The 12,734-nt window shown below is 42.1% G+C and overlaps 1 long non-coding RNA gene across 1 annotated transcript; it reads right to left on the minus strand.

Annotated features, from left to right (window-relative positions):
- Nucleotides 1-1,759: 1,759 nt before the first annotated feature.
- LOC140691718 (uncharacterized) lies at nt 1,760-11,416 on the minus strand. Its single transcript, XR_012067407.1, has 4 exons — nt 11,292-11,416; nt 11,042-11,154; nt 4,714-4,871; nt 1,760-4,070 (listed from the first exon to the last, which is right to left on the minus strand). It is a non-coding gene; the product is annotated as an uncharacterized lncRNA (long non-coding RNA).
- Between the last annotated feature and the right edge of the window lie 1,318 nt (nt 11,417-12,734).

Genomic DNA, 12,734 nt, shown 5'->3' on the forward strand with positions numbered 1-12,734 from the left:
GTTCAAAGTAAAAAGCCTCCTTGATTTTTCAACCCCATCCTAGAATCAAACACTTAACAACTCTGAGTTTACTAATGGGTCTTTTCTATGTATTTCCATGTTATGTGTTTTAAAAGTAGTTTTGGGACACAACATTGTAAAATGACTATTACTCAATAAAAAATGTTAAAAAAATAAAAAAATAGTTTGGGATTTTTATTCTTACATGAATTATAATAATAAACTTTGTTTTTAGTATGTATCTATTAAACAATCACTCATCATGTACCAGGCACTGGGAGACATGGGCAACCAGGACAAGCAGACATCACTGGGCTTGTGGTGCTTATATCTGAGTGGAGAAAAGCAGGCAATTAACAGTGAACATAACATACAATTAAATCATTTAAAATTGCAGAATATACCAAGTGCCGTGGAAAAAGCAAAGCGGAGTAAAGAGTGAGAAGTCCCGGTGTGCACAGTGGAGGGTGCTGCAACATCAAACAGGGCACGCAGCCAGCTTCCCGAGGAGGGAAGGTCTGAGCAAAGCCCTGGAGGAGGGCTTCCCAAGCTGGGTTGTAGCACTTGCACCCTGAGGATCTTTCTTGTTGGCACATAAAGATTCCTTCATTCTTTGAATTGTTCTTTAATATTCCATAGCATTTTAATGCCTTTTTCTTAGAAACTAACCAAGTATAGAAGATTTAAAAGCTACAACGAGCAATCCTTGTTTACTAAACATAGAAGTGTGTAACCCAGATAAGGAATACTCATTTCCTAACATTACTGAAATACCTACAAATAATTTACCATACGGTAAGCATCAATCACTATCTCAGTAACTGACAAACTAAAATAAAAAATGGATATCATTCAAGCTATACCCTTAAACTATAGTGCAATGCAATGAAATAATAGCCAAATAAATCACTTCACATAGGAATAAAAAATGGAAAACTGTTACAATTCTTTATTGGCCTTTAATATGAATTTTGAGACTCAAAATTGGCATTAGAAACTCTTTTAACATAACTCACTGTTGTACTCCTGAAACTATGCTTTAATAAAAAATAAACTCTTAAAGTTAGTGAGAATAATATTCATCAATTCCTATGAGACAATAAAAGCAATAATCAGAGTTAATTCAGATGCTCTAAAGTACTTGAAAAAACTTTAAAACAAAGTATTCTACTCAAAATCTATAAACAGGTAAGTAATGTGCAAGGAAAATAGAACTTTTTAAGAAAAATGCATTAAATGATATTTAAAACACAAAAATATACATGGTAGTTTGAAAAGAGCCATACCAACGCACTTTGCAAATTAGTTGAAGGAAATAAGGTAAGTGAATATAACTACAAATAATGAGAAAACTTTCTTCATTAAAAGAGATCTATGCATATGTAAAATAATGCATATATTTTAAAAATCTAGAATCTAAATGAAGTACAGTTTCTAGGAAAAATGAAAATTACTAAAATTGAGTCAGGAAGAGTAGATAATCCTGACAGACCAATTACAAATAAACAAAATACACAAAATATAGTCCAAAATATTTTCTTAAAAGGGCACTAAAAAGTTTCCATTCTAAAGTGGCTGGTCAAAGCCTTCATTTCTCACTTACTCTCTTAAATATAAAAAAGTAACTGGAAAAAATAAGAAATAAAAATGTAAACCTAATGTTTTGCTGAGGTATGTGGACTACTTAAATTCCTGAACAACAACATAGGAGGGGGCTGCCCAAATCAGTAAATATAAAACAGAGTAGGACACGGGAAAAGAAGTTTTATTTTTTATTTATTCATTTATATTTTATTTATTCACTTATATTTTAGTTATTTATTCATTTATTTTTATTGAAGTACAGCTAATTTACAATATTGCATTAGTTCCAGGTGCACAGGATAGGGATTCAGTAGTTCCATAGGTTATATACTCCATCTAAAGTTATTGCCAAAGAATGGCTATAGTTCCGGTGCTATACCATATATCCTCGTTGCTTACCTGTTTTCTGCATAGTAGTTTGTGTCTTAATCTCCTAACGCTGTCTGGCTCCTCCCCCTTTCCCTCTCCCCACTGTTCTCTGTATCTGAGTCTGTTTCTGTTTTGTTATACATTGGTTTGTATTATTTTTCACATCCCACATATAATAACATAGGGTATTTGTCTTTCTCTGTCTGACTTATCTCACTAAGCAAATAATCCTAAAATTTGTATGGAACCCAAAAGACCCAGAATTACCCAAGCAATCTTGAGCAAAAAGAACAAAGCCTGGAGGTGTCACACTTCCTGACTTCAGACTGTGCTTACAAAGCTACAGAACGCCCATGACTTTGAAGCTCAGAAAGTGTTGAAAATGCTTAACTTTCTAGTGTAAGTAGCACACTCTAGAGCAAAAGCAACATTTTTTTCTTTATAACAACAGGACCAGCGCCTAGAGGACATCACTGGGAACGTGCACGGGTTTGGTTCCAAGAGAGGAGGAGAGCTCACGGGCAATCTTCACAGACAAGCTGCATTTGCAGGAAGCAGGAAATGAGGTGGTGGACACAGGGAAAATGCACACTGGGAGCAGCTCTGCAGAAGTGGTTCTGGCAGACTGGGGAGAGACAACACTGAAAAAATCCTAATTTTATCTTTCTGGACTGGCACATGACTCGGGCACCTCTCTATTTGGAAAAGAGCTCGGCCTGGATTTCTAGTTGAAATGAAGAAAAAAAAAATGAGTTCTTAAAAAAAAAAGCTAGTTAGTATTTTAGTATTTATACAAAAATACTATTTAAAAAGAAAAAAGAGAATATAATAAAATGGCAGATAATGAAACACTCTAGAAAACAAAACAGCTTTTCAAGAATGGGGAAAGGTGTTAATGTATTATGAGAAACATGACTTATTAAAGCAATCATTTTTACAAAACAGAAGTACAACAAAGATAAACAAGAGTTTAAGAAATATATAGGAAGCCTATAGAAAGAAAGATGAGTTGGCAAATTATAGAAAATAAACAGAAAATTAAAAGTAATCAGAGCAAAAAAGGTGAAATGGAAGCAGCACAAACACACAAAGGCTAGACAGCACTGAGATCACAGTAAATTATACTGAAGGGTACAGAGACCGTGAGCGACTCAAAACAAGCAAATGGATTGGAAGTGAGCAAGAGTTCAAAAGAATGAGAGAGAAAATTATAAATCAAATAAACATCATCCTCAAGTGGCTTCTGCCCCTTTAAAAGAAAAGAACAAATCTGACTCCATATTAGATCTGTTCCTCTGACTTTAACCCTGTGCCCTGTTTTCCAGGCTCAGTCTTGTCAGCGCCGCACCTTTTGTGAAACAATGTTGCCTTCAGCCTGAAATAGACAGGAGAGCCTGTTCTCAAGGCTCTGACCTTTAAGGATATTAACACTTTTGCACTCCTGCAAAGATAACAGGTTGCAGAATAGACAATCACGTTTGTTTTGTTGGAGGTTTACAGGGATCTGACCCAGGTGGAGAGCTGCAAGAACAAAGGATTCTAACAAAGAATTCCTACACCAAGAAGTCTGCAACAACCAAGCATACCCTTTTCCCCTTTTTAATATAAAAGGAGCCTGAATTCTGACTTGGGGAAGATGGATCTCCAGAACATTAGTTGGCCATCTTCTTGGTCAGCTGGCTTTCTGAATAAAGCCGCCATTCCTTGCCCCAAAACCTGGTCTCCCGACTTACTGGCCTGTCATGCAGTGAGCAGAACAAGCATGGACTCGGTAGCACAAACATACGTTGAAAGTATCCATTTGGTGTATTTAATGACTTGCTTCCACTGGTCTTTGTTCCTGAATTTTCCTTTTCTTGCCCACTCCGGCTGTTTACGAAAAATCTGTCAGCTGCTCATGTGGACACATTTCCATCTCGAGCCACTACCCTTCCAGGTAAGAACTGATGCCAAGAAGACAATGGAAGTTGCTAAGAGTTATTACCTGGTCAGAAAAGAGCAGAAGTGGGTTCTGGCTGGTGTTCAGGAGCAGGCTGGGACACCTGACAAGATGTCATAAGTACGGATAGACAGCTGGGCACCAAAGGAGAAGTTTCTAAGGCCCCATGAGGGACTTGCTGGATAGGAAGGAAAAGTCCCAGACTGTAGCACTGATCCCACCACGAGCTTCCTCGCTGAGGATGGGCAAGTCATTTAAATTCTCTAGGCCTGTGCTGTCCACCCTGGGAACCACCAGCCAGGTGCAGAATTACGAAGTTATTCTGTAGCCAGGCAGAATTATAAATAAACATTTTACTGCAACGGCTCAGCATGTATAATGTTTAGAAACAGTGGTTTTCTTGCCCTAACGAGTTAGTTTTGTGTGTCTAGCTTTCTGTGGTTTGTAATGCCTGTGACTAGTGACTCCCTTATAGTGAGGTATTTTGAAGCTGTAAGTTACTGGACACAGTACCCTCATATCACAGTTGAAAAAACTTGATCCACAGAAGCCAGGCCATCTGATTTGGTAGTTAAAGCAGGGGCTCTGGAGCCAGCCTGCCTGAGTATAAATTCTCACTCTGCCTCCAGGGGGTTCTGTGTGAATCTTTGACAAATAATAATAATAGTAGTAATAGTAATAGTAATAGTAGTAATAATAATAATAATAATAATAATAATTAATACTAATATACAAATAATAATATTATTATATAATATATAATTATATAATAATAATATATTATTATTATTATTTACTAACTTGTGCCTCTTTCTCCTTACCTTTTAAGTGGTGAGGAATATGTAGACTATCTCCTACTGTGCTGGCAGGATTAAGTGAGTTAATGTCTGTGCTGCCCACTTCCCGGGGTTTCAGCATTCTCAAGGCAGTCAGTTCCAAACTCGGAGGCATTCTCCACTGTCTTCGTCAGTCTGGGATGCTGTAACAAATCACCATGGGTCAGGTGGCTTAAACAACCAGCATATTCCTCAAGTTTTGGAGGCTGAGACTTTCAAGGTCAGGGTATCTGGGAAAGGACTGGCTTCATGGCTTGAAGATGGCTGTCTCCCCATGATCTTCATGGGGCAGAGAGCAGAGAGAGGCAAGCTCTCTGGGGCCCCTTATAAGGGCACAAATCCCATTCATGAGGGCTCTACCCTCATGATTTCATTTTATCCTAATCACCGCCCAAAGGCCCCACCTCCCAACACCATCACACTGGAAGATCAGGTTTCAACATACAGGTTTCAAGGGGACGCAAACATTCAGTCCACACATCGGCTAACTCTCCCCAGCATGTAGTCATCAAACCTATACTAATTCCTTCAAAGTAACACTTATATCTCTGCCCATTTCCATTCCTATATCCACTACCACTGAAGCCCTGTGACAATTTACTCCTTATTTTCCTGGTAGAGGTTTAATTGATTCCTCTACTCCAATGCTCTCCTCACTCCAAATAGTCTGCTTCACAGCCCTGCCAGGTAGTTCTCCCTAAAACTCGGCTTCAGGGTACTACCTTCCCACCTCACCTCGTTGTTTTTTAGGTGTAAATGTCAGAATCCTCTCCACACCCCATCCCAGACCTTTAACCCCTTACACAACCCCTCCCTAATGTTACTTTTCTATTACTACTGTGACAAATTTCCAGAAACTTAATGGCTTAAACCAGCACAGATTTATCACCTTATGGCTCTGGAGGTCAGAGATCCAGCACATTTCTCACTGGGCTAAATTCAAAGTACCAGCAGGGTGCCTGCCTTCTGGAGGGTCTAGAAGAGAATGTTTCCTTGTTTCTTTTTTTCAGTTTCCAGAGGTCACCCACCTTCCTTAGCTTGTGCCCCACGACTTCCTCCATCTTCATGGTCAGCAACCTTTTTGAACACTGCTCCATGGCTGCACCTCCCTCTGACCCTAAACTCAGCTGGGAAATGTCCTCCACTTTTAAGGACACCTGCGATTACACTGAGCCCACCTGGACAATCCAGGCTACTCACCCTATCAACCTCATCTCAGGATCCCCTTTTCCCACCCCACTCAGGCATTATGTATATGGCTGTGACACTCACCTTGGGTAACGTGTCCTCTCGTGAGCAATTTAACATTCAAGACACTTATGAATGGCTTTGTTTTTCTTCCTTAGTCTTTCCACATTCAGTACGTCTGGTGAGATTACATGAATCCGTTTATTTGTGGCCCAGCACTAATCTTTAATAATCTATCATGTGTTTAAAAGGCAAACTAGTAGACACTTTAGAAGACAGAAATCCTCTAACATTTTTGTCCTAAAATATCTGCTGTCCCTTTTGCCGTGTACAGTGTAACATGTCACAGGTGGCTACACTGTTGGGGGGGGCATGCACATTGTTCTACCACCACATTCCCCTCATTCACACCAACGCGCTGGTCTCCTAACCGAGGATCTGTGCTCCCACCTTTGCTCACTTCCTCCTCCTTTCCATTGACCATTCTGTTCCCACAGCTTCCTTCGTTCACCACAGCAGGATTTCATGGCCACATTCTTTTCTAAATGGAGTGGATATTGTGCATCTAATGTCTGATAATTGTTCTTATTGTATACGCACACACTCACCTACATGATCCACATCCATCTCTATTTCCCTAGACTCTTCCAGAGGAATCAGTTGCATGATGGTGCTGATGATCCTGACAGTGATGACAGGGCCTCTCAAGGACTCTGATAAAGAGGGAATCAGTAAAGAGAGGGAATCATTGCAAAATTGCCACAGAAACAGGCTTAAAGGTGAATAAGTGATACAGAGTTTAATGAAATCGACTAATATTTAATTATTTAAAAAATTTTGTATCACCGTACTTAAAATTTTAAGGGGAATTTTCATTCACCACTAACCAAAATTTGACTTTAGGACTGAAATCTAAGAGGATTTCTATCTTCTAACAAATTGTCCACTGGCCTTTTAAACACGTGTTCCTTTAAAAAAGACGAGTGCTGGTCTGGAAATAAACAGGATTCATATATCTCATCAGACACAGTGAATGTGGAAAGACTAAAGAAGAGAAACAAAAAGCCATTCATAACATCTTGAACCTTATGTTGCTCACAGGAGGAAGGTGAGTGTCACGTCAACATAATGCCTGAGTGGGATGGGGAAGCTGATCTTCCTCATCAGACATTTATGCTGATTTGTTAGATACCAACACGATTTCCTCATTGGATTTGCTTAAAATAAGCATGGAACAGTTTAGGCTGTACAAAAAGCAGACTAAACATTTTCCCCTGCTGCCAGATCTCTGGACTGAATGTCCCCACAAGAGGGACAAGATCATATTTCATAGGGAAGTCTTCCTGAGAAACAGTAGGCTTTTAGAGGGCAGAACTGCAGGTCCCCCATGGAGGGCTGGAGGAGGGCTAGAGGGGACACTGGAAATACAGAAGGATTGAGTTCAGATACTGCTGCTCAGGTCACCAAAGACAGCAGTGCTAGCTCTAAGGATATGACATGCTCCCAAAAGTGCCATGAGTGAAGGAGCCTGTGAACACTAAGCAGGTTGTTAAGACACAGCAGCACATAATTAGCATCACAAGTCAATTACAGCATGCTTTGATATTTGGAAAATAATTAGCCCATTGCTCTTTGAAAGTGTAGCAATAGCAATAGAAATAATAAAGACTGAGCTGCCTTGGAGATAACAAACAATAAACAATTCTAAATCTGCAGGATTCCTTGACAATATGCAAGCAATGAGCTAGATGTCGGCTGCAGATACCTCTTACTGCAGGGCTCACTCCTGCAAAGCATACAGCTTAGTTTTCTCAGCAGACAGAGGGAATCACATCAAAATTCCTAATCTTGAGAGGTTTACTATATGGCAGGAAAGATCAGACAAGTCCACACAGCCAAGTATGAATAAATGCAACCAAATATCATGAAATGTGAATGGAGCACAGAAGAAAGAGAAATTCCTTTCACCTGGGGTCTAGAAAGACCTTAGAAAATGTGGCTTTGCAGATGGCCAAAGAAATGGGTGAAATTTTGGCAGAACAGCATGTAATAAGGAAGAGAATTTAAAAACTGATTCTAAAATTAAAAAAAAAATGCAAAGGATTCCAAATATCCAAAACAACTCTGAACAAAGTTGGAAGACTTACACTATCTGATTTTCAGACTTTTTAAAATAAAGCTACAGTAATCAGAAATTATGGTACTGATGTAAAACAGGAAAACAGAATAATGGAACAGAATAGAACATTCAGAACTAAACCAACACTTAAATGGACAATTGATTCTCAATAAGGATGCAGTGGAGGAAGGGTCTTTTCAACAAGCAGTGCTGGAACAATTAGATATCCATATGCAAAAAAAAAAAATGACCTCTGATCCACACCTCACCACATACACAAAAATTAACTCAAAATCGATCACAGATCTTCACAGAAAATCTAAAACCATAAAACAGCTAGGAGAAAAAGCATAGGCTTAAGCTTTATGACCTTGGGTTTGGCAAATATTTCTATGCTATGACACCAGAAGTATCATCTATTTAAAAAAGAAACTGATACAGTGAACTTCATCAAAATGAAGACACTTCAAAGCTCTTCCTAAACACTGCTAAGCAAGTGAAAAGCCAAGCCATAGATAGACAGAAACTATTTGCAGATCATATATCTGATAAAGTTCTCTCTGTATCTGATCCAGAATAAAGAACTCTAAAAACTCAATACTAAATCAAGGGACAATGAGCCAGACCTGAAAACACACTTCACTAAAGATATCCAGATGGCTAATCAGCATGAAAAGATGTTGATTAAAGATGCCATTAGTCATTAGTGAAATGCTTTTTAAAACCACAATGAGATACTAGTACACATACAAACTAGAAGGAATACAATTACAAAGACCTCACAAAGCACTGGCTAGGAAGTAGAGCAACCAGAATTGATACACACCATGAGGAACTTACAATAATACAATCATTTTGGGAAACTGTTCAGCAGTTTCTTAAAAAAAAAGGTAAACAGCTATCTACCATACGACCCAGACATTCCTCAACTCGGTGCTTTAAAAAACAAAAGCATACGTCTATACAAAGACTTGTAACCAAATATTCACTGCAATTTTATTTATAATAGTCCAAGTTGTAAATAACCCATGCATCCATCAAGAAGTAAATGGAGAAACAAATGATGGTCTATCCAAACACTACGCACAATAAACTTCTCAGCAATAACTCAGCACTAAACAATACTCTGCTGTAAGAAAAATGAGCTATTAATACAGCAACACAGATGGCTCTGAAAATAATTATGCTGAATGAAAGAAGTCAGACAAAACAGAGTAGATACTGCATGAATCCATTCATACACGGATCTTGAAAATGCAAACCAATATGTTGTGATAGAAAGCAGATCAATGGTTTCCAGGGGAAGAGATGGGGAGGGAGGGAGGGATATCAAAAGGCAGGAGAGAAGTTCTGTGGGTGATGGGTATGTTCACTGTCCTGAGTGTGGTCATGGTTTCTTGGGGATATACTTATGTCAAAGTGTATTAAGTTGTACGCTTTAAATATGTGAAAATTATTCTGCCAAGTATACCTCAAAGCTGTTTTAAGGAAAAAGGCACTTCAGTCCTGACCCACCTCAGCACCTGATTGGTGTGACATGATCAGTCCCTCACCCTGTCTACCCAATGGGAAGGTAGAAAACCTCTCACGGAAGATAACATATGGATTTTCCATTTGCAATGTCTGCCATGTAATAAAGAATTTCTAGACATGCAACATGTCAAGACCATATGACTGATACTATGAGAACAAGAAACAAATGCAAACCCCCAGGTGATGTAGGCCTCAGAGTTAACAATAAAGACTATAAAATGATTACTTTTAATATATTCAAGAAAATAAGGAAATGATGGGGAAATAGATAACAGGATAAAGATTTTCACCAGAGAAATATACTGGAATGTATTTTTAAGAAAAATCAAACAGATAGTCTAGAACTGAAGCTTTTAAGTCTGGAAACAGGTGAACAGAGTTAATTTCGATCTTTTTTTAAGTAAAACTTTGAGTAATGCTGCATAAAATACAACAAAAATAATACAGAGCTAAATAATAATAACAATAACAACAACAACAACAACAATAATAATACAGAGCTATCTATGGAGAGAGAAGTTCCCAAGTGACAATATAAAGAGGTTTCATGTTTGTTAAAGCACTGTCCTATCCACGTATCTCCCTGATTCTCAAAACTGACCAGTGCAGTCCCACTGGGCAAGAAATGCCACGCCATTTCACAGTGCATACGCAGGTTGCCCGACTGATCGATACAATCAGTGATAGGAGAGGGGACAAAACTCAGGTTCCTGATCCCTTGTTTCACTTACTGTGGGACAAATGACCAATTCAAGGGTAACAATTCAGTGAATGAACGAGTAACATAACTCTCAATTAGTCCCACAAGTGCCTGGAAGAGCGAGCCTGGGCACACTGTAATGTAACCGCCCATCTACTTTAATCGCCATCCTTTCCAGATTTATATAAAGGTTACTTCCACCCAGGCAGTGACTCCTGAAGGGCAAGAATCATGTCTGAACATGCTTTCAAATCCACAGCAGAACCTGACAACAATTCGGCTCTGGAGCCTGTGTTTACTGAGTGTGGAATCTCAGTGATTCCAGCTCTTATGCCTCTGCTTTCCCACCCACCTCTCTCAACACGGCCCTTATGACCAAGTTCTCCTGGGGCTGGGGCCACAGAACCCATTTACAGGATGGGAAAAACCTGATCATATGAACTAACCTCCAAATTATTATCGAGTCACCTGCACTTCAGGGATCAGTAATCCCAGAAGCTTTGCAGTTCAGGCAGCTGAGGGACTTTTATATCGGCTCTATCTTCTACTGTGACTGCCTGGGTGACATCAGACAAGGAATTGTGCTCAAAAGCCTGAGTTTCTCCTTTCAGGGGTAAGCCTGATTAACAGATCTCATCTCTCACTCAACAAATGGGAAGATCAATGATTTACACAGGAGTGCAATACTCACTAGGTTCTGGATTTAGACTCAGAAAAATCATTTGAGAAAGACTGACAGAATGCTGCTTTAATGCAAATTCAAGTAGTCTTACCTTTCAGTAAATCATCTTCTTCCCCTACTTGTCACTTCATCCAAATTTAAAAGATGTTGGAGAACAGGGACGAGTGTGCCAGCAATCTGTGACCCAATAACCTAAAATGTCACCTAGGAAAAAAAAGGGAGTAACACATTTAGAAAAAACATGGTGAGGATGGCGGGACCATCCCCCAACTCCAGGCTAAGAAGCTCTGAGTAATAGCCTTCCTGCCTGCCTGGGGCATCAGCTGTTGTGAACAACCGACCCAGAAACCACACTGTGTCCAGCAGCTCTTCCGTAACACAGGCTACACTTTCTCAGGGTGAAGAACTGGCTCCATTGACCCCTTTGCTGAAGAATAAAGACAAAGGAGACCAAGAGAGTTCTGCGCCTCCCCAGGAGAGAGCCCACTTCTTGCTCTGACTCCACTGTGCTCGCCTCCCAGGAGCAGGATAAACTGGAGACAGGCGTCCTGTGAATCTGGGGCAGCAAAGATTGCCCCTGTGCCAGGCTGCAGGGGGGATGGGAACAAACTGACCGGCTGGCCAGGGGCAGCCCCCTCAGGGCAACGTGCCCTGACTCTGGTGGTTAGGCCATCAGGCAACCTGTGTCTTTCGACCTGGAGCAACAGGCCACCCCAGGCCAAGCTGCAGGGAAGACGGGAGCTAATCCCCGGCTTCCCCGTGGCAGGCTCCATACCCCCGCCACCACCCCACAGCCCCCAGGATGATCTGGTTAAGAGTGATCAGCAAATGAGGGGCAGCAGAGGCTGCCCCCAGGCCAGGCCCCCAGAGAGATGGGAGCTAATACACCATCTTCCCCGGGGGCAGCTCTGGCCCCCAACCTCACCCCGCCGGCCTCTGCTGAGGGAGCAAGCTGAGCAGGACAGGTGTGTCCACCGACCCGGGGCGCAGAGAACGCCCACAGGACAGGTCGCAAGGGAGAAGGAAGCAAATTGACTGGCTGGACCCAGGCAGCACCCACTCCGCGGCCACAGCCCCCCACCGCACCGCGCCCGCCTCCGGGGGTTGGACTGACAGGAAACGTGTGTCCTGCGACCCGGGGCAGCAGAGGCCCGGCTCAGGCCAGGCTGCTAGGGAGATGGGAGCTAACGTAGCAGCTCGCCAGGGGCAGCACCCCCCCCAATGCACCGCACCTGCCTCCCAGGAGCAACCTGACCTGGAGTGGGGTGTCAGGTGAATCTTGGGCGGGAGAGGCTGCTCTCAGGCCAGGTCAGGAGAGAGAAGAAATGGACCCGCCAGCTAGGGCAGCCCCCCTCCACCCACCGCCGCTGCCCCGTGACCGGGCTGGGCCCGCTTCCCGGAAGCAAGCTGACCTGCTTCTTGGGCAGCAGAGGACGCCCCCAGAATTGGCCCCGGGGAAGAGGGGAGCAAACTGACTGGCTCCCCTGCGGCAGGCCCTCTACCCCGGCCTCCCTCCCCCAGCAGGCTAAGTGGGACAGGTGTGTCCGGCGACCTAGGGCAGCAGAGGCTGCTCCCAGACCAGGCCGCTGGGAAGATGGGAACCAATCTACCATCTCCCCAAGGCAGCCCCCTCCCCCCGCAGCCGCCACTGCTCCCGTCCCCTGACCTCACAGTGGCCTCCTCTGGGGAGCAGGCTGACCTGGAGACGGGCATCTGGCGAACTTGGGGCAAAAGGGGCTGTCCCCAGGACAGACCGCGGGGGAGATGGGAGCAAATGGACCGGC

Source organism: Vicugna pacos, chromosome 36, assembly GCF_048564905.1.
Source record: "Vicugna pacos chromosome 36, VicPac4, whole genome shotgun sequence".
Lineage (NCBI taxonomy): Eukaryota > Metazoa > Chordata > Mammalia > Artiodactyla > Camelidae > Vicugna > Vicugna pacos.